General features: G+C 41.4%; 1 protein-coding gene across 1 annotated transcript in view; it reads left to right on the top strand.

Annotated features, from left to right (window-relative positions):
* Positions 1-187: 187 nt before the first annotated feature.
* The window catches only part of LOC104438459 (disease resistance protein RUN1-like), a 41,628-nt gene continuing 19,239 nt past the window's right edge, over positions 188-22,576 (top strand). Inside the window, exon 1 of the mRNA XM_010051621.3 lies at positions 188-516. The gene's annotated coding sequence lies outside the window, so the exon portion shown is untranslated. The remainder of the gene's footprint in view (positions 517-22,576) is intronic.

Raw genomic sequence — 22,576 nt, 5'->3', positions numbered from 1 at the left:
GTAAATACCGAATCCTCTCCGTCGCTCCCTTCCTGCGATATCGACACTCTATCGCTCCGCGCGCCCTCCTCCTCCGGCCGAAGGGAGCGCCCGACCCCGTCGATCCCCTCCCCCACGGCGCCTAGGCTTTTTCGGCGTTCCCCATCGGAGCGGCCGGGCGTCGTCGAGGCAAATGATTCCCCCTCGCTCCGGGGCCGTTCCGGCGTCCGTCTCGCGGCTGCGTCCGTCGAGGCGAGCGGATGCCGCTGCCGATGGCGATCAGCTGATGATTTCTTTTTTCCTGTTGGGCTTTTTTGGCTGAGTTTTGGCTTTCGGAGGTACTGCGATTACTGGCGAGCGGGCATTTTTTGGCGAATGGAGCTGGACCGGTTGTTCATGATTTCGGGAGGTTTCTTGGGAGCCGTCCGCCGATACGAAATATTGAGAGCTTGTGCGTGGGGGGATTCCTGCGGCCGGAAGTCCTACGATAGTTTCCTGAAATAGCTGTGAGGGTTGATTGTGGCGGAATAGATGGTGGTTCATTTGGCCCTTGAGTAGTGTTGAATGTTGAAGCTTTTTCAGATCAACTACACTTTCGGGAACAGCAAAAGCCAGTCTACGTGAAGCAATTGCAAAACCAGAGGTTGAGGAAACAGAGACGCTCTGTATTTCGTCATGTCTCCAATGACGAAGGATGAAGGGCCCACTCAGGAACAGCCAGTAGTAGTAGTAGAAGTGATTGCCCAAAAGGCTTCAACTACGACGTGTTCTTGAGTTTTCGAGTCCCGACACTCGGGATGGATTTGCAGATCGCCTCCATGAGTCCCTGACCAATTCAGGGTTCCGGGTTTTTATGGACGACGAAGAAATCCGACAGGGCGAGGAGATTGGGGGGAAGATTCTGCAAGCAATAGAGGACTCCAAGATCAACATATCCATCTTCTCCACGGGATATGCTTCGAGTAGATGGTGCCTCTGCGAGCTCGCACACATGGTGGAGTGTGCATATCCAGATTCTTTGGGAGGACCAACAGGGCATGAGATCCTTCCGATATTCTATGACGTGGAACCCGCGGATCTTAAGCTCGAAACAAAACTGTACGAAGACGCCTTACGGAGGCATGAGGAGGAGCGAGGCCGTCATGTAGTGAAGCCTTGGAAGGAGGCTTTAAGAAAGTTTGCTAAAATCAAGGGACCGAAGGTTAAAGGCCAACGGTAATGCTGATTTACTTATTGTACCATTCTATGCTCTGTTTAGGCACGTTATCATCATCATCATCATCACCCACATCATCATTATTATTATTATTTTGGTGATGGGTTAACCCTAAATGTATGCCATTTATAAGTCATGCTTCTGATGGATATTCTATTTATATAATATCCTAAGCATCTTAAGCGTTAAATTCACGAATATGACAGCCACGGCAAAGTCATTCAAGATATCAAGGAAGAGGTTTCTGGTAGGATGATAACACGAGAGAGAAATGGTTGTGATGATTTGGTTGGAATAACGGACAGAGTAGAAGACCTTAAAGTTGTTAGATCCCACTTGTGCTGATATCCGAGTTGTCGTAATTTACGGCATGGGTGGCATCGGAAAGACAACGCTTGCCAACATAGTCTGTAATGAACTCTCTCCTCTATTTCAAGGTTGGAGCTTTCTTCATGATGTTCGAGAATCATCATCCCAATTCAATGGCATTGTAAAATTGCAAAAGAAACTACTGCGGGACCTTTTCAACCTCGCACGTCCAGAGACCTTTGACATAGACGAAGGAGTAAATATGATAAAACATAGACTGCCTAACAAAAGAGTCTTGATCGTTCTCGATGATGTGAATGATGGTGATCATCTCATGCAACTGGTAACAAAACCTAACTGGTTTTGTCCAGGAAGTAGGATCATTATCACGACTAGAAACACTGGGTACCGAGGTGGAAGGGTTAGAAGAAAGAGTCTTCACGCAGCCCATGGAGATTCACTCTTATGAAATGAAAGAGTTACGTTCTGATCATGCTCTACAACTTTTTAGCAAGCATGCCTTTGGCACAGATTCACCTCCACCTGATTTTGATTATCTTTCAAGGGAAGTTGTAGCTTTAACCGGAGGACTCCCTTTGACTATTGGGGTGATAGGCTCGTATCTCCGTACCATAAAAAATGAACCATGGGATGGTGCATTGAAGAAGTTGAAGAAAGTCCCCCAAAAGGAAGTTCTAGAAAAGTTAATAATAAGTTACGATGCACTGGAGGATGATACGAAACAAATTTTTCTGGATATCGCATGCTTCTTTGTGATGAAGAGAAAAACCAATGCATTTTATATGTGGGAATCTTGCAACCTTTTTCCAGATGTTGAATTTCGGGTCCTCATTCGTAAGTCATTGATCAAGATTGTTGATGGCGATAGAATATGGATGCATGATCAATTAAGAGATCTCGGAAGAGAAATCGTTCGTCGGGAGAATATTATAAATCCCGAAGGGCGGAGCCGATTGTGGTCACATGAGATGGCCTTAGACATAGTGCAGAAAAGAAAGGTAAGAACCAATGCAAAATCAGCCTTTTCTTCTACAGGAAAAATCAAAGAGGATTTATATTCCATGTTTTCAAAGTTCATCATATAACTTGATGCCTCTGTGCTCACTAATTATGGTTTATTTTATCGGGAACAGATAATGTAGTAGCGCTTGCACAATTGAGATCTAGACACAACTTTACTCGTGAAGACTTCGCAGATCTTTCGAAAATAAGGTTCCTTGAAATGGACGGCGGAAACTTCACTGGAGATTTTAAGAATATATTTCCAGAGTTAAGATGGTTTTGTTGGCGCCACTGCCCTTCAAAACTTCAGGCAAACAACTTTTGCTGAAGAGCCTAGTTATTCTCAAGCTTTCAGGTAATATTATCATAGACGAGTGGAGCGGATGGGTCCAAATCATGGTAAGATCTCAGTCCATGCATTTACTCAGTCTCCTCATATGATGACATGCTGTAATTCCTTGATCCAATGTGTTCTAATGATACTAATTTGATTGTTTTACAGATGGGAAGTCAACTGAAGGTATTAAATCTCAAAGGTAGCAAATTTCTAACTAGAACACCAGACTTCATTGGATGCTTGAATTTAGAGAGATTGATCATCAGAGATTGTGAGAACTTGAATGAAATTGATGGCTCAATTAGAAAATTGGAGCAACTCAAGTGCTTGAAGATCAAATGGTGTCCTCGTCTAAAAGATTTGCCAAAGGAAATTGGTTGTCTATCTTCCCTGAGAGAGCTTATCTTAATTCAGTGCCAATACATTTATAATTTGCCATCTTGGATTGGTAAACTTACCGGTCTGTCAAGGCTAGTGATGGAAGATCTCGGACTTGATCAACTACCTCAGGAAATCTCAGAGCTAGTGGATCTTAAGTACTTGTCTTTGATGAATTCTACAAGGCTAAAAGAACTTCCATACGCAATAGGGCTATTGAAATCATTGGTAGAGTTGGATCTTTCCGGCACATTGATTAGAGGACTACCTTTATCGATTGAAAACCTGGAGAATGTAGTGGTAAAGATTAACAGTAGCACCATAAAGCTCAAACTGGAAAACTGCAGAAAAAGATCCACCAGTCATTTGAGTGCTCAAAGATCTGAATTATATGGCAAGATTATGAGTGGAGGGGAGCTGGGATCCTTTCTGAGACTCTCTGAAGATCCTATTGACTTGCTTATAGAGTGCGGGATAATTCAGACAGAGTACAGTGTTTGTCTCCAATGCATGCCTAGTTACATCAAAGAGATTTCTGTCTCGACAATATTTAACGCTTCAGAGACAAGATGTCCTGCTTCAACGACTGAGGCCATCCTGTTTGGCTGTGGGATCGTAAAATCAGCCTGCCCAATGGGAGAAGTTGAAAATCTTATCTACAGTCTGGTCTCCTGTTGGAAAGAATTAGGGCAATGAATTTCTGTTTTCGAAGTGGCTTACAAGTTTGTTGCGTGTCCCCAAAAAATCCATTATTAGGGGTTAAAATTGCCAGTAAAGATGGGGGTTATGGACAACGCAACCAGAGGTACTGTGACCGTTGTCTGCAGGTTTTGAACTTGTTGCCGTTGCCTTCTCAGCATATGCAAATTTTTAATAAGCTTGGACGCATGCCGGACCTTACTCTCGGGCTTCGCATGGCTCTGGATGGTTTGAAGGTTCTATCTTGTGAAATGAAAATAGAAGCAAGATGGTTAGCTTGGCCTATCAGAAGATCAGAGAGCGTCGAATGTCCTTACTCAATGGAAAAACTCGAAACATTCGTTAGTACGTACAGCTCTTGGGATCATGGCCGAGAGCTTACCAAGGATGTACATGTTGGAAATATATCTTGAAGATTCCGATTCCGTGGATTAGTTTTGGTAAATAAGAAAATAAAAAATAGAGATTCATTTATTATTTTTTCCTGTTTTATTCTTTTGTCTCTTACATTATAAATGTACAAGTGTAATCTAAATATACATAATGAATATACAGAGAAAAAGCATTTCTCAAATCTCCATTTCACATTCTGTCATGGTATCAGAGTCGATACTCCTGACCTAGCTTCCGCATACTCTTTGAATTGCCATCGTTCCTTTTTCTGGCCTCTTCTTGCATAATCTTTACCTGCGAAACAGCCCAGCAAAACGATTAGGAATTCAATTTTTTTGGTGCCATGACGAAGAATGTTGAGAATTCCTCAACAGAGGAGACACCTACCTCAGATCCGGTTGTATCTCTTAGCGGCGACCGAACCTCTGTTCATCCATCAGAAGAAACCCTTTCTGCACAATTGATTCCGGCGTCGGGCCACATCTCCGGCCCGGTCCGGTGGCCTCAACCTTTCCTCCAGCATATGGACAGGTGTGGAATCGGTACCCTTTTGGCCCGTTGCCGGACAAGTATGGACCCAGACCCTTTTGGGCCGTCGCAGTCCGTAATGGGCCCCACAGAGACATCGGGCCGACAGATTCTGCTCGGGAATCAGATTCGTTCCGGGTCGGGATCCAGATCTATCCCGAGTTCGAATCCCTACCCGGGATTTCAACCGGATACACGCCATCGGGTCGGGGATCCGGATCTATCCAGGTTCGAATCCTACCTACGGGATTTCAACCCGGATACGTGCCACCGGGTCAGGGAACCGAATCTATCCCGGGTCATGGGACGAATCCCGACCCGGGATTTCAACCCGGATATGCGCCGTTGTTTTTTCCGGTTGGCGGCGGCGGCCGGCTTGAACCCGGCGACCCTCTGTACACGTCGCCGGCCGATGGACCCGAATTGAAGCTCCTCGGGATGCAGCTTACCGGAGCAGAAAATTATGTGGCCTGGGCAAGGGATCTCCGGCGCGCCCTTGTCACCAAAGACAAGGACGGCTTCCTCGACGGAGCCGTTCCTTTTCCGGCCGACGAACATCTTCAATGGCAGTGGCGTAAGTGCAATCAACTGGTTCGCACATGGCTCGGGAACTGCCTCGCACCGGAAATCGCAGCCGGACTCCCACCAACCGAAGACTCCCAAACTCTCTGGGATAGCATCTGCGAGATGTACGGACGCCTCGACCGAGCGAAGCTGTTCACCGTCACCCAAGCCCTGTCGGAGTTGAAGCAGGGGAACCTCTCGGTTACCTCCTGCTTCAACCGCCTCTCCGCTCTATGGAATGAGCTTGAGGCCGCCAAAGAACGACTCGAAGGTTCCGAAGAAACCCTCCAACAGTACCGAAAAATTAAAGAGAGGGAGAAAACGACGAGATTCTTACTCATTTTAAACGAATCCTTCTCGGCTTTCCGATCGCAAATCCTCGCGATGGACCCTCCACCTCCGCTCGGCCGCATTTACCAGTTGGCCGTCCAAGAGGAGCATCATCGGATGGCCGCCGCTGGACATGCTCGGATAGGCGAAGGCCTGAGCTTGGCCGTTCTTCCCTTCGGCGATGCAACTCTCGGCGGAAACTCCACAGATCGGAGAGAAAAATTGTGGCTGCGCTGCAGCAAGGAGAACCGGAGGAAACCTAAATCATTTCAATCGACGGCTCGGATCTAAGATCTCGGAATGGATGGCTGGGATCGCCGATCCAAGATGGACGGCTCGGATAGACGCCTTGGATCTCGATCGGCCGATCTCGGCGAGAACGAACGGACGAGATCAGCTCGGCGGATCGGACGGCCGGGATCTCGGCCGAACGGACGGATGCGATCGACGCCTTGGCCGGATCGGGCGCCATCATCTATCCGCAGCTTCAACGAGAATCGGACGGTGGGATCGTGCCACGTCGGCAAGAAGGTCGGTGGGCAGAATTCCGGTTTAAAAATAAATATTGCAGCTACGTAAACGTCCACATCATACCATTGAGACTGTTGGAAGCTGCATGGAAAGCCTAATGACAAGAAGAGAGAATCCATTATTTCCCAAGTTTTTGCACAAAGGCGGATGGATCATCTCACCAGATGATCACTCAAGAACAATATCGAATATTGTCCAAATCTTTGGATCAACTCAAGACTAGCGATAAAAGTGCAGGATTCTCAGATACTTTCCTATACAACAAGAATTCGTTTTTGGTTGATGTATGGATTATCGATTCAGGTGCTAGTGACCACATAGTATGCAAAAATAAATAAATTTCGCACACATATAAAATGCCAAAATCCCCTATCACAGTGCGTCTTCCAAATGGGAACACCACAAATGTTACCCAAACAGGCACCGTTCATCTTGGTCCCAATTTAATCCTGAAAAATGTCCTATATATTCCAGAATTTGAATTCAATCTTTTGTCCTGTCTCAAGAGTATGCGAGGATAACTCTTGCCATGCCACATTCAATTCCGACAATTGTCTTTTTCGGGACCATTCGACGGCGCGAGTGATGGCCTTGGGTAGTGTGGTAGATGGAATCTATTTCGGAACAATTCCCCGGAGATTTAGAATTATTAAATAAGCATGTTTCTTGTAATGCTATCGGTTCAAATAAAAATCTCCTTTCTCATCAACGATTGGGTCACGATGCTTCTTTTCCTCATCCAAAATGTCCAATATGTCCTTTAGCTAAACAATCTCGAGCACCTTTTCCAAAAAGTACATCTCGTGCAATGATTCTTTTTCTTTACTTCATATGGACATTTGGGGACCTTATCATACTCTTCACCGTGATGGATCTCGATTCTTCCTTACAATTGTTGATGATTACACTCGAGCCACATGGGTTTATCTTATGCAATCGAAAAGCCAAACTTTTGGTCATCTATCAAACTTTATTTCCATAATTAAAAATCAGTTTGGTAAATCTGTACAAAAAATTCGTACGGATAATGGGCGTGAATTTTTCACTTCTGATTGCAACACATTTCTATCTTCCCATGGTATACTTCATGAAAGTTCCTGCACTTACACTCCGCAACAAAATGGAGTTGTTGAGCGCAAACATAGGCATCTCGTTAGAGGTTGCTCGTGCTCTAAAATATCAAGCTTCCATTCCATAAGATTTTGGGAGATTGTGTGGTCACAACGCTGACTTACTTGATCAATCGCATGCTAACTCGAATTCTTAATGGTAGGACCCCTTTTGAGATGCTTTACAACAAACAACCTGATAATAATCATCTTAAAGTATTTGGTTGTTTATGCTATACAACAAATGTGGGTCCTCGAGATAAAATGGGCCCTCGAGCCACTCGGTGCATCTTTATGGGATATTCTTCTCTTCAGAAAGGATATCGAGTTATGGAGATCTCTACGGGGACCTTTTCATTAGCAGGGATGTTGTATTCCATGAAGACATATTTCCTTTTGAGGAAACGGTTTCTTCATCACAGTCCTCTTTACCATCGGGACACGACCAGGACTATTTTTGTCCGATGACTCTTTGTCCTCGGCACCCAGGGTGTCTTATTGCACTAGGACCACCCATATCATCGGGACCACCTTCGTCCCGCATCAATGGAATTATCACCTTCGAAGCAACTTCGCCGGGATTATCCGAGGACATTTCCCAATCTCCTATAACAACATTGCTTCACCAATTCTCCCCGAATCATGGATCCTACAACACAAATCCTCGAGCTGCCTCGCCGATCCTCGGAAGGCACACTCGTCCACCTACATGGACAAAGGATTACATATGTTCTGCAAGTTCTTCGAGTACACAATATCCCATTGGCTCATATGTATCATTTAATCGGTTATCGCCGGACATATGTGTTGTATAAGTCGCATATCGAAGAACAAGAACCATTCTCCTTCGCCGAGCGGCACGAGACCCTAGATGGAAACATGCGATGGAATCCGAACTTACCGCTTTAATGGAGAATCACACATGGGATATTGTCCCTTTGCCGCCAAGACGGAAACCGATTGGCTGCAAATGGGTTTACAAGATCAAATTCAAGGCAGATGGCTCTATTGAGCGCTATAAAGCTCGATTAGTTGCCAATGGATTCACTCAAAAGAAGGTTTTGATTACCATGAGACTTTTCTCCGGTAGCTAAAGAAGTCACGGTGCGTTCCTTCTTATCCGTTGCAGCCATACGAAATTGGTCTCTCCATCGGATGGATGTGCATAATGCTTTTCTCCACGGTGATCTCGATGAAGAAATCTACATGGATATTCCTCAAGGATTACGCGGGACGGGGAGTCTCGGGTATGTCGTCTTCGCAAATCCTTATACGGATTAAAACAGGCATCTAGACAATGGTATGCCAAATTCATTGCTGCACTAACCAATGCAGGTTTGAGCATTCTAAGTATGATTATGCCTTGTTTACACGTACTACAAAAGCATCATCAATTTATCTACGATATATGTTGATGACATACTTGTCATGGGAAATAATGACTCGATGTTGCCAAGTTCAAAAGATATTTACACTCCACCTTTCACATCAAAGATCCGGGATCACCAAAATATTTTCTTGGCATTGAGATTGCTCGGTCCAATGAAGGAATTTGCCTCGATCAAAGGAAATTCATCTTGGAGATTGTTTTCAAGGAGTCTATCGGGATGTAAACCAGCGATCATTCCAGTTGAGCGAGAATGTCAAATTGACGACGCATGAATATGACATAAGTTCTTCTTCAAACATTAAGGACTCAGTGCTCAAAGATCCTCTAGAATACCAGCGACTTGTCGGAAAGTTGATATATCTTACAATGACAAGACCTGACATATCATATGCCGTACAAATACTCAGCCAGTTCATGCATATGCCAAAGCAATCACATATGGATGCGGCATTGAAGGTTGTGAAGTATCTAAAGGGATGTCCAGGCCTTGGTATACTTCTATCTCGTGACTGCAATATGAAGATAACAGCTTTTTGTGACACGGATTATGCCACATGTCCAATGACCAGGAGATCTATTACTGGTTTCTGCATAAAGCTGGGAAAGTCATTGATTTCTTGGAAGACAAAGAAATTGTCAAGCTGTCTCACTATCATCCGCAGAATCGGAGTATCGGGCCATGGCAAAGGCCACCCGTGAAATAGTCTGGATACGAGGACTACTCTTGGATCTCGGAATACAAATCGGTGGACCAATGAATTGTTTTGTGATAATGATGCTGCACTCAAATTAGCGGCAAATCCAGTCTTTCATGAAAGAACAAAACACATAGAAGTGGATTGTCATTTCACTCGGGATAGGATCAAAGATGGAGTCCTGGTGACAAAAGGAATCGGAACAACGGAGCAACCTGCAGACGTCTTTACTAAAGCGTTATGTCGGAAACATCATAGATATCTATTGAGCAAGCTTGGTATCCTTGACATCTACAGGCCACCAGCTTGAGGGGGAGTGTTGAAAATATATCTTGAAGATTCCGATTCCGTGGATTAATTTTGGTAAATAAGAAAATAGGAAAATAGAGATTCATTTATTATTTTTTCCTGTTTTATTCTTTTGTCTCTTACATTATAAATGTACAAGTGTAACCTAAATATACATAATGAATATACAGAGAAAAAGCATTTCTCAAATCTCCATTTCACATTATGTCAGTACACCCGGATAAAAAAAGAAAAATAGCATAGCTGCAGCTGTCCTGGGGATGAAAGAGTTCCCTTTACGGCGACAGCAAACCTTCCAGGAGTGATCGCATTGTACATTAAGTTTCTAGGTTCTTTATTCAGTGTTTTATCGAGCAAGATTCAATCGTGCTTGCGGAGCTTGCTTCATGTCGTTTCAAGGAAAATTTCATCTAAATAATGATTGTTTTTTACCCATGTATACTGAGTTGTGTGTTATGTTTAAGGATTTATTTCCCTTCTCATGAGTCATGAAGCCTATCACTTGTTACTATTGTGGCCAGAGTAGAAGTCCTAAAGGAATCATCAGTCTTCATGATAATATTCATCCTGAGTTTATGTAAAGAATTCGTTCTGGTTATGTAAAAATATTTTTGTCCCAATTCCAAGTCCGTATCCAGAAGTAAAGTCTCCTACTACCCTCAAATTGCTCTCCACATGCATTCGATAAATTTTCCTCATTTTTTGACCCTGAAATTGTGATAAAGGGGGTGAGGAAAATCATATGGTTCTGCATCCGACAATCACCACTTCTATAGGATCAAGTTATGATTGATGCAGAATTTATGTCGATTATACAGCATATCAAACTAACACAAATATTCACATTTAAATCACATAATGTTTCGACCAAAAATAAATAAATCACATAATGCAACATCATGTATTATATATCACCTCAAATCTCAACATATTAATATCAAATCTATTACTCACGTCGAAACACTAATGTCACACTTCACCATGTGAGAAAGCTCGAAAACTACTTTTTTTTTTTTTTATGACACTGAAACCCCGTACAGCCGGCAGCCAACGAGGTAAATCCCAAAATTAAATTGGCTATAATTAACTCACATGAAATAACCAGTCAATGGACCTATATCATATTCAATGCCTAGGCCGATCATGAGCATCAATCCTATATCCACATATCATATTCAACATACTAACATATTATTTGACTAATTTACCCACATACATTTTCAGTGCATAGCCAAAATTACTACCAAATTGACAATCCATCCAAGAACTAATCCAGCTTTATGAAATAGCATGCCTCAAGATAATCTATTTTCATTCATGCTCTAAGTACGGGCCACAACATGATATAATACTTTTCCTCTCGGTTATCATGCGATGTAAAATTTACCAAAAAAAAAAAAAAAAATTCATGAAAGTGGTAAAAGAAACTTTACCTTGTTGAAACGCCTATGTAACCACGCAAGTCAACCACGTATATCCTTGGCCCCGAACATGATTTGCAACATTTAATCAGGGATTACTCCATTAATAGTTAATATAGCGGCTAAACTGACTTTGGCCAAGAAAGCTTGTTTCGTGCAAAATTACAAAAATGCCCTCTTGCGCTCGATGATGGGTCCATCGCTTTTAAACCGGTGGAGTATCCGAAATTTACCGAGTTCGAGATTTTGTTTAAGAAAGTCTTGACTATTCATATTTCTTGCTTTTTGTGTACATAGGTTTCGTCTGCTGGGAGAATGTATTATTGAATAAGATTTTGTGAACACGTATTCATTTTACACACTTAGTATAATCCTTGAGAAAGTTTCAGGGTTAAATGTCGCATCTTTCTACTGAGATAGTAGTAGTGAACTCAATACTCAGCTAAACAAATGCTCTATGCACCGAAATCAGCTAAAAAGTTTTATACCACAAAACTCTTTGGCATGTCGATCTCGTATGGTAGAAAACCAAATTCATCCCTATGAGAGTATATCCACAGGGGCAAAATGCATTGCCTTGTCAACCACTACCTTCCATTTTCTATTTTCTACTTTTCCCTTTTTTTTCAACTGCAGATAGACTTCGCCCCACAAATGGATCAAGTTCTAGTTTCGGTCACGTTGGTTTTCTGGTTGAGTCGAGCCTCCGAGGACAGCTCCCTATGCTAGTTGCATGGATGGCAACCGAATCGAACCAACACTAGCCAAAGAATTTGAGACATTCCAAACTTCTCATGGAATTCCACCAAATTCTCTGCATTTCCATGGCATTGGAGCCACAAGCATCCACACTTTGCATTAAGATTGAACTCTATTGCATTAGAAATCTGACTTTAACATAGTCTTCGCTTGGGATGAAGTACCTTCAAAAGAGGCATCGAGAGGTTTGTGCGGTCTAGATTTATCTTTGCTTCTTTGGGTACTTGCGGTAAACACAAACTGCTAGCCATTCGTTCACAACCCTGACCCAAGTGCTTGTCCAACCCACATCAATAGTCCACCTGCAAAAGGACGTTAGCAAGAGCATGAGATCACTGCCTTTCTAGTCAAGGACTTCTTCCTTGTCAAGGGTACTCCGGCTTTTCCCTTGAAAAAATATGAGCCAATGAAGAAGCTACAATAAATCTTCACTAATGATTAGCATTACTGTTACTACAAGTGATAAAGAAGCGAATGTAGGAACGCATATTAAACAACTTGATAGAAGCTCCACCAAAACAGATGTTGATGGCGATGATGAAAGGGTTTTTCCTATAGTAGCCACATCCAATGCTGGAAATGTGGCATCGGGACGGACAAGAAAAATGATTATCTTAAGAAATAAAAATGCAAACAGTCGTGTAAGATAAACATCTGCAAGAGGGGAAGCATACTTTTTCATGGGATGTACATGGCTCCCGTGGCAAAAATGAAATGGAAGAAGCCATAGTCATATGGAACGTCATGTTCGCTCCCGAGTCGTTTTCTAAACTGCATTTGAAAAAAAAAAAAAAATCAATTTTCTTGTAAGTTCAACGAAGTTAGTGGAGACGCTTTGCCAATTCAGGAGAGCACCTGAAAACATTGAGAATCAATGCCCGTTGAAAAGGCTGTGATTACCATTGCAAGTAGGGCAACGACGAAGCTCTCACGTGTCAACGAAAAGTTCATTTAAAATATTCGGAACGCAGCAAGCGGATACTCCAAACAGCCTTTATACACTCTTCAATGGTTATCTTTTTCGAGGTAACTCACTATGTGTGCCCGAGGGATCTCTACGCCTACAAGTTCTAGCCAAACTTCATAATGGTGGACTTTGTGGCCATTTTGGGCAAGACAAGACCGAGGCTCCAGTTTGTCAAAGATACTATTAGCCTTCATTACAAAGGGACGTGCGAAAGTATGTGAAAAGCTGTGTGGTGTGCCAAAGGGCTAAGAGTCAAAGACAAAACACCGGCCTCTACCAACCTCTTCCAATACCCAATGCTCCATGGGAGAACATCTCAATGGACTTTGTTTTTGGTTTGCCTAAGACTCGAGGTGGCTATGATTTCATATTTGTGGTAGTTGACCGGTTCTCCAAGATGGCCCACTTCATCCCATGTAAGTGCATTACCGATTCCTCTAATGTTGCCACTTTGTTCTTTCGAGAAGCAATTAGATTGCATGGGATGTTTAAAACTATCACAAAATTTTAAAATTTCGTTTTGGATTAAATCTTTACTCTAAATCAATTTTCGTCAAATTTCACGGCTGCAAAATGTTCCAATTTATCATTTCGATGAAATTTTTCAACTTAACAACTTAAAAATCGGGTTTCGCTATTCAAATTTCACATAAATTCAAATTTGCATATATTTTGATTAGATAAATAAAGGATTTGAATACTAATTTCTGTGACTTTTCTTTTCGTCTTTCTCAGTTCCCTTTCTTCTTCTGCCATTTAATAAATAAAGTCCCCCAGCGAGAAAAGTATTGGTTACGTGCCAACACAACAAATAAAAAGGATCACAAGGATGCGACACGTGTCCGAAGTGGCCCCAATTTCATACTGTTTCTTCTCTCTCCTCTGTACGCTCAGACTCTCTCTCTCTCTCCATTCCAGAACGCATCTCTGGCTTCCGCCCCGGCCCCGTTCACAATCTTCGTGGGGGCTGCAGCACTCGCCGTCAAGGAAGTCAGGGACGGAGCCGTCGCAACGGCCGGGTCGAAGAAGGGCTTTAAGGAGACTTGCACGTGGCGGCCGGCGAGGGGGTTGGCAAGTGCACGGCCATGTCGCACGCGACGCACTGGGCGGCGGCGTCGGCCCTGCACGCGAAGGCTACCGGCCTGCGCTCGCACGCCTCGCAAATCCACGCCCGCTTGTGGCGGGAAGCGAGCTTGTTGGCGCTATGGACGCCGGGGTTGTAGGCCAGGGCAGACGAAAGCCGCGTCGGCCTCGCAGAACACGGTGGCCGTGGCGGACCTGCAGTTGTCGCACGGCCTGGCGCTGGCCCGTCGCCCTCCTCCGAAGCTCTGAGCTGCCGCAGTTCCATCGAAACCCATCGTCCGCCATTGCCAAATGACTTTGCTGGAATCGCTGAACAGGTGAACAGCTTGTTTGCTGCTCTTGATAGTGTGGTGGGGCCTGAGAGAGCGTGCAGGGGAGAGGAGAGAGAGGAGAGAGAAGAAAGAGTGTGAAATTGGGGCCACTTCGGACACGTGTCGCATCCTTATGGCCCTTCCTATTTATTGTGTTGGCACATTAGACGTAGCCACCCCTCGGAGGTCGATTTTTACAGATCAACTACACTGTCGGGAACAGCCAAAGCCAGTCTACGTGGAGCAATTACCAAACCAGAGGTTGAGGAAACAGAGACACTCTGTATTCCTTCATGTCTCCAATGACGAAGGATGAAGGGGCCGACTCAGGAACAGCCAGTAGTATTAGAAGTGATTGCCCAAAAGGCTTCTACTACGACATGTTCTTGAGTTTTTGATGTCCTGATATTCAGGATGGATTTGCAGACCACCTCTACAATTAGTGAATATATTAATAACCTTCAATTATTCTATCATCTTCAAAATATCATTTGGATTTTTCAGCAATTGTGACCTTGTATTTTTGTGCCTTGTTAATTTGTAACTGACGAGATTAATTCAATAACGAGTTGATTGAGAATTTTGCATGAGATATATCTGTGGTGGCAGCAAAGCGCCAGGCTAAACTATGTGCAAGGGGATCTCGCCCCACTAGACGGACTTTTGTAATTCTTTACTATTTTGTCTTAGGGATTTAGCATAAATACCATTTAGAGAATGTGACACACATTAGGAGTACTAGGGTATAGGGGTTTCCATAGCTCTTTCTCTTGCATCGTACTTTGAGACATGAATCTTCGTTCTTATCCTTTACGCATGAATGTAGGCCTTCGACTGAATCGAGAAAATTCCTTGGGTTGTCTATTGGCTCTCAATTTTGTATTTAAGGCTTTTTTATAACACAAGGTTTTATTTTAGAAACTCGGTTTGCTGATGGTTTAATGTTGGGAAGTTGAATTGCTATTTATCTCGAGTTTGTGTTCTTTTCTTGAAGAAATTGATGGAACACATTATTTGTTCACCGGATTTATATAGTTTTTTTTTTATATATATGATCTCCCTCCATCTCTAGACTTAAAATTTTAGATTAAACAATCTACCATGTATCGAAGTCATGATTTGCCTCAGTTTATTTCATGTATGTCGCAACCCATTACTCAAATTATATGTGCTATTCATAATCCAGTTTGCACATTAGAGTGGTTGTTAATGTATCCCACATCACTTCCTACACCTAGAAGCTTATGGCTTTAGGCTACACATTCTAATAGAAAACTATGCTAGCACGTGGTTTCTACTGTCTTTTCTTTTTCTTTTTTCCTTATGCCTCATGTGATATGATTGTTATGTTCACTTCAATATTTAGTACTTGCTAAGTTGCCATGACCGGTGGATCTTGTTTATGGTGATTGATGATTACTCGACATAAGTAAAAATGAAAAATATATTGGACGACATTTTCCTACAATCACATATCCGATTGATAGGTTATAAATACAGACATTATCTACATGCAACACTTATAAAAAGTAAGGAAAAGTAAAAATAAAATAAGAAGCTGGCTGATCCATTACGGACAACAATTTCACGTTAAAGGAAAAGAGCTAGATAATCCATTAAGGACTATAATTTCACGTACTCTCACGGAATCCCCCAACAATCCGGTAAAGTAAAGCTGTCTCCTTCACTCGCCCCTTCTTCTGAGCTCTAACCCGAGGGAGGAGAACCCGTAGTGAAAAGTAAGTGTCGGCTTTGTCTTGATTGACTTTTCTTCTTTTACTTTTTGCTTAATTTATATATTGTGACACATGCATGTTTTTGAGATTCGAAACACCTAAAACTTGCACCATATATTAATGTCGATACATAATTTTACATACAATGCTTTTCATAATTTTTATATTTAAATAATATGTGAAATGATGGTGGAAAGTAAAAGCTTGCTTTTGGTTTTTAGTTAAGTCCAAAACACATCCTTAGACTAAAGGAAGAGAAGACAAATAGTCGCCTTTCGAAAATTAGAGAAAACCCGAAGAAAAGTAGGATACAAAACAGATTTTTTCGCTTAAGAGACGTGAATTCACTTTCCTAACGCAATAATGCCGATTTTAGCAACCAAAAGAAAGGGAATAATGCCGCCAGGATAGTAGTTTAGCCCCTCAAACTCTCTCAACCAAATCACACAAAAATGAAATAGCTTTTCTAAACGGAGGAATATATTTATATAATAACAACAAAATAATGTCTCCTAAGCAAAACAACCATTGGATTGGATAAAATAGTTAATTTTTTTAATAGACGTTTGTCAAAAAGTTAACATTTATTAAAAAGAAACTCCAACATTGCTTATTTACAAAAATTTAAGTGTCTGGTCATGATTAACTATAATCATGTCTATCGAATGCCTTCAAACAACATTTACGTGGGCTTTCTCATATTTAAGCCAAATGGTTTCCCTCTATTTTTCCTATGTAGGACTCTTATCCACATTCACATTACTAGCTCTCTAATAAACCCCCATGATGAGTGCCACCTACTCTACTGACCCAAATATATATATAAACATCAGTTTCTATGGTAAATGATTATAGCGTTCAACTACTACTTTTAAAAATTGGTTGATCTCATCAAAAATCATGAACTGATATACACGTTACATTTTTATTAAACTTCCGAACTAGTACACACGTGCACATTTACTCTAAGCTAATTTTCATAACACAAAAATCTTAAACTAGTACATCCATGCCACATTCACCTCAAACTAATCCTCCCAAAATTTCTAGATTTACCACGATTTAGGGTAAATGTGGTAAATGTGGCATGGGCGTAACAATTGGGGTTTTTTATGATGCAAAAATTAGTTTGAGATAATTATAGTACAGGTGTACCCGTTTGGGAGTTTTATGACACAAAAATTTGTTTGGGAATAAATGTGGTGCGAGTGTACTAATTTAGAGTTTATGGTGGTATTAACCCTTAATAATTTCATCAAAATATATGAACTCATATAACGTTAGAAAAAGGATTAGAATTAACTAAAGAAGATGGAAATGTAGTTATTCATCAGACTGCATAATTGAATCGGCAATGCACAAATAATGTGCCCCATTTTCACGGACAAAAAAGTATATACAATGAACAAGTTGGTTTATATCTTTAATCCTCCATGGTGCTTAACTGGTAAATATGATCCAATGAAAGAAAAATTCACACAAGTTCTTACGACTACAGACAAACCAATAGCATTTTCATATCCTAGTGTCACTTCCCCATTTTTTGGACGGTTCTCACAGAGGAATTCCATAAGAAAGTGTGAAAATTGCTAATTAAATACATCCGTCTCATTCACAGCCTAATTCAAATGTGTTCCATTTCCAATATGTTATCATTCAGCCTTTGACATTGACTTCTTTAGAATTATTATAGCAGCAAAGAATTATTCTGATTTTATGCTTATTCAGCTTATCTTGTTCTCAGAAAATGAGTCATAAAGTAGAATTTTAAATACTTTTCCCCCATAAACTGACTATGAATATTTAGAGACTCGATTTGGTGATGGTTGTATGTTGGGAAGTTCGAATCGCTTTTTGTCCTGATTTAACATAGCACATGGTTCGTACTTGTCTTTTTCTCGTGCCTCGGGTCAAGGGGTTATTACGTTGTCTTCAATATTATTGACTTTTCCCTGGCCATAGATTCTGCTTCTTATGATTTTAAGTATGACATTCTTTGTTTAAGAATGGTACGAGGGAACATATGCGTGTTCACATTGTTTTGTCAGGATGTGACTGAATAATCTATGTTGCCCTCGGTTTTCTAACTTTGGCTGCATTGACTAAATGTATTCACTCGCCTCCCTCGATGCACATGGAAAACGTTGCATCGTTTTGAATATGACATCTATTGCTGAAGCCACCAGTCGCTGTATAAAAAGAGAGGATCCAAGAGAACAGAAATCAAGTTCGCCTTCAACCGCGTAAAAATACTTCTCTGCTTCAGTCTTTCACATGCTTGCGAGACGGAACGGCAAAGACTCCTCCATGGATAACCACCGCAGTTCAATATTGCCAGGTATTTCCGTTGTAACCTTTCTTGTTCTGATTTGATTGCAGATATGTGTGGCCACCGAAGACAGCTGATTGATTCATTTTCTCGAGCCCGTGGCCATGACTATTCCTCTCAAGTAGACAGTAAACACGCAAAATGTATTACTCAAAGTCAAAATCTCCTAATTTGATATGACTTGGCTCCACAAGTTCCCTTTACAATGGTCAATGATGATACCGCTGCATTTTGTCAATCCTAGTTTCATGACTTACTAGCGCTCAATGGACATTAAGCAAATCACCAGAAAAAAAAAAAGACCAAAAGAAATTACCAGAAAATTTGCCCTTATTAGAGAGTCATGTTTAAACAATTACCTCGTGAGGACTAATTATCTTCTATGTTTACTTGGTTTGCAAATTGGTTCAGAATAGTTAAGTACTTATTATTAAGAGATGACATGTGACTAATCATTTAAAAGACATGCTCCTCGAGGAGTCAAATCATTATGGTATCTCCAAAAAGAATTTATGTAACGTTCGTTTTGAGCCAAAAACAACCTATCAGTAGAATTGGTTGTCCCTATTATGGCAAAGTGTAAAGATAACATTGAAAAAGAAAATTCATTGACAAACTGTCCAATACATGGTTATTGGTAGAAGTAATTGGTTCCCGATTTGATCATGTTCCATCTAAGAACTTGGAACTGAGTCGGAGGAACCGGTTCCCAGTTTTTAAAATTGGGGACTAGACCAAAGGTGCCTGGAACCGGACTAGACTAGACCAACCACTCCAGTCCGATTCTTAGGTAGTCCTATGGAACTGATCCTGTGACATTGTCATTGGTTCTTGAAGCGTTGATGGTGTGGAGGGTCTAGGTGATGGAGACATAGAAGATGAGGGGGGCAAGGGAGATTGCGGCTTAGCGAGGCGACACTGGACGTGAAACGATGGCTGGGAGAAGGCGTTAAAGAGGAGGGCAAGGAAGATGAAGGAGAGGAGGAAGAGGCAGCGAAGCTCATTTTCCTGCTGGTTAATGGTGCGTTTCTTCTTGAGGCCCTTTTCGAAGTGGAGTTAGATTATCATGTTCAAGGCCGTCTCCTTCACTTGCTGATGATGGCTACTCTCATAGTCCACCATTGCTACTGTCTACAACGGGGGTGCCCAGAGAGAGGGGTGGGGGGGGAGAGATTTCGAGGAGAGGGGGAGATCTGAAGGTTGGGAAAGGGAAGGGAAGGGCTTAGACAAGGGTAGAAAGAGAGAGAGAGAGAGAGAGAGAGAGAGAGAGAGGGTGAGGGGAGAGAAAGGAAGGAAGAGCTCAAATTTCCAGGCAATGAGAAGTAAATGGGAAAATAGTTCGTAGGTGAGGTGAAGTGATTGAAAGATGACTTCTAAGGACAATATAGCTACTTTTCTCTTAACAATTTTAGGCAATGGAGCTTATTGTTGGCTTGACTTAGGTTAGGTTTACTTTTAAGAAATAAAAATAAATAAATAAGAAGTAATTTGTCCGATTTGGTTGGTTCCTCCTTTGGAATCGGGAACTAGACCACTTGGACCTTGGTTCCACTTTTAGGAACCGGGAATCAAACCGCAAGAATCAGACCAAATTGGACCAAATCAACCAGTTCGTGTTAGTACTCTAATTGTTGGAATGTTGTTGCCACAAAAATCTGAAAAATAATATGGATTATGTAGGGAAATTTATGTCTATTGTCTTTCAATTATTAAATCAATCAATAAAGTCTAAGCACCATACTTTATTTTAGAAAAATCCATGCAATGCATCAGTATGATAGTAGTAAGAAATGTTATAGATTAATTATATTAATTGATAAAATCAATATGAATAAGTTTATTTTTTTAATCTTATTTATGTATAGTTCTGCTATAATTGTTGCATGAAATTGGGGAGACAGATAGAATTCTGTATAAACTTAAATTAAGAATGATTTTGCCAATTAGATCAATGACAATGAGAAAAAGAAAACGCATAAAAAACACATTGTACAAGATATGAAAGTTAGAATGTCCCATAGAACTAATTCATGATACAATACCTAATTCGAGAAAAAAACTCATAATCTCCATTAAGTTGTTAATTTTTTTCATTGTTTAAAAGGTCACCATCTAAGTATAATACAAAAAAAAAATACATGCAATGAAATAGCCTAATACTAATCATGTATGAATAATCTAAAGCATGCAAAGTGTAATTAACTTGTCTATGGTTATTTATGTTTACTTCTCTTTTTGGTAATAAAGAGGTTCACGTAGACGTGAATTCAAAAGGCACGACAACTAATAAAGCTTCCGAAGACGATCGTGAATCAATCGAAGGTTTGTCACTTTGAACATTTAATTTTCATTTTCGACAAATCTCATGTTTCATTTATTTTGACTTTTGTTAATTCAAAATATTATAGACTGGGTAGCATACAAATGCTGACATATATATCCAAATATATTAAATTTGAATAATATCTTGATTTATAATTGAAAAACCACAAGTTCCTTTGTAGTTGTTGATGATGATAAAACTGCTTTTAGTCATTCCTAATTTCTTTACTTACAAGCACTCAATCACTGCTTCATTGAAATTAATTACCCTGTAGTTGATGATGATACCCAAGACAGTCCGACTTGGAGCCAATTTCCAATATTTCCAGGTGTGTTCCTTTCTTTCCTTTGCTATTCTGATTTGATCCCATAAGTCTATGGAAAAATTTGAAAAAGATTCTCCTTTTGTGTGTTAATTTCAAAGTAAGACATGCAATATTATGTACAGTTTATTTATTAAAAAATTGCAAATTTTCTTTATTTATTTCTAAACAAGTGTGTGGACATTTTGTACCGTACAAAATAAAGGAGAAAGTGTGAAAGAAGAATAACCTGCGTAGTCCTGAGGGCACGTTTGGTACGAGGGGATTTTCCGATTTCTTGTTTTCGTATCCAAAACTCTCAATGAAAATACTTCGGTAGAAATTTTGGTTGTTGTGTTTTAGAATTGACATTACTTTGTACAACGATTAGTTTTTCACTCTCCCAACATATTTTCAAGAAGATGAAATATGAAACAAGAAACAGTTTTCGTTAGAACAATTTTATGAATCAAATGTGCTCTAAATATCTCAAGGGATTTCATGGCAGTATACGTTGATAAATCCCGTCTGAATTTCCTCTTTGATATATGATATTACTTCTAATTGACTTTTTTGAAATAACGAATTGATATAACAATTTCCAACAACTTCAGAAACTTCTAATTTTTTTTTGACCCGTGGGATGCCCAGAATTTTGCGTGCAAGTAACGCCATGTAAGACTCTAGAAGGACCAATTACTTACTCAAATTGAATGGGAAAAGTGCCAAAAAGGTCATAAACCTTTTGCCTTTGTGCCGATTTAGTCATAAATCTTTTTTGGTGTCGATTCAGTCCTAAACCTTTTTGAGTTGTGCCAATTCAGTCCTTTTGGCCAGATTTTGCTGACTGGACGCCGGCCGGCTGACGTGGCTAATCGGCACGACGTGGACAATTTTTAATAATATTTTATTTTTAAAAAAATTAAAAATTAAAAAATTTCTTTTTATTTTTATTTTGTCTTTATCCTCCGGCCGGTCGCCAAGGTTCGGCGACCGGCCAAAACCACCACCGGCGAGGGCGAGGCCGACCTTGCCGGATCTGGCGAGGTTGAGCCTCGCCGGCCATGGCGAGGTCGGGCGAGGTTCGCCCTCGTCGGATCGGCGGGCGAGCCTCGCCCATGGCCCAGCGAGGGGCGGCGAGGCTAGACCTCGCCGGATCCGGCGAGGCGAGCCTCGCCCATGGCCGCCTCACCAGATCAGGCCATGGACGAGCCTCGCCCTCGCCGGCCATGGCGAGCCTCGCCCTCGTCGGATCTGGTGAGGCGAGCCTCGCCCATGGCCGGCGAGGCCGACGAGGCTCGCCTCGCGATCCGGCCATGGCGAGCCTCGCCGTCGCCGGATCCGGCGGGTCGGCCTCACCCTCGCCGACGGTGGCCTCTGGCTGGTCGCCGGACCTTGGCGACCGGCCGGAGGAAAAAGACAAAAAATAAAAATAAAAATAAAAATAAAAAAATAAAAAATAAAAAAAAAAAAAATATTATTAAAAATTGTCAACGTCAGCGCCGATTAGGCCACGTCAACCGGCCGGCATCCAGTTAGCAAAATCCGGCCAAAAT

The sequence above is a fragment of the Eucalyptus grandis genome, chromosome 3 (genome assembly GCF_016545825.1).
Source record: "Eucalyptus grandis isolate ANBG69807.140 chromosome 3, ASM1654582v1, whole genome shotgun sequence".
NCBI classification, from domain to species: domain Eukaryota; kingdom Viridiplantae; phylum Streptophyta; class Magnoliopsida; order Myrtales; family Myrtaceae; genus Eucalyptus; species Eucalyptus grandis.
The sequence above is the reverse complement of the archived record's forward strand: the minus strand, read 5'-3'. Positions and strand labels throughout refer to the sequence as shown.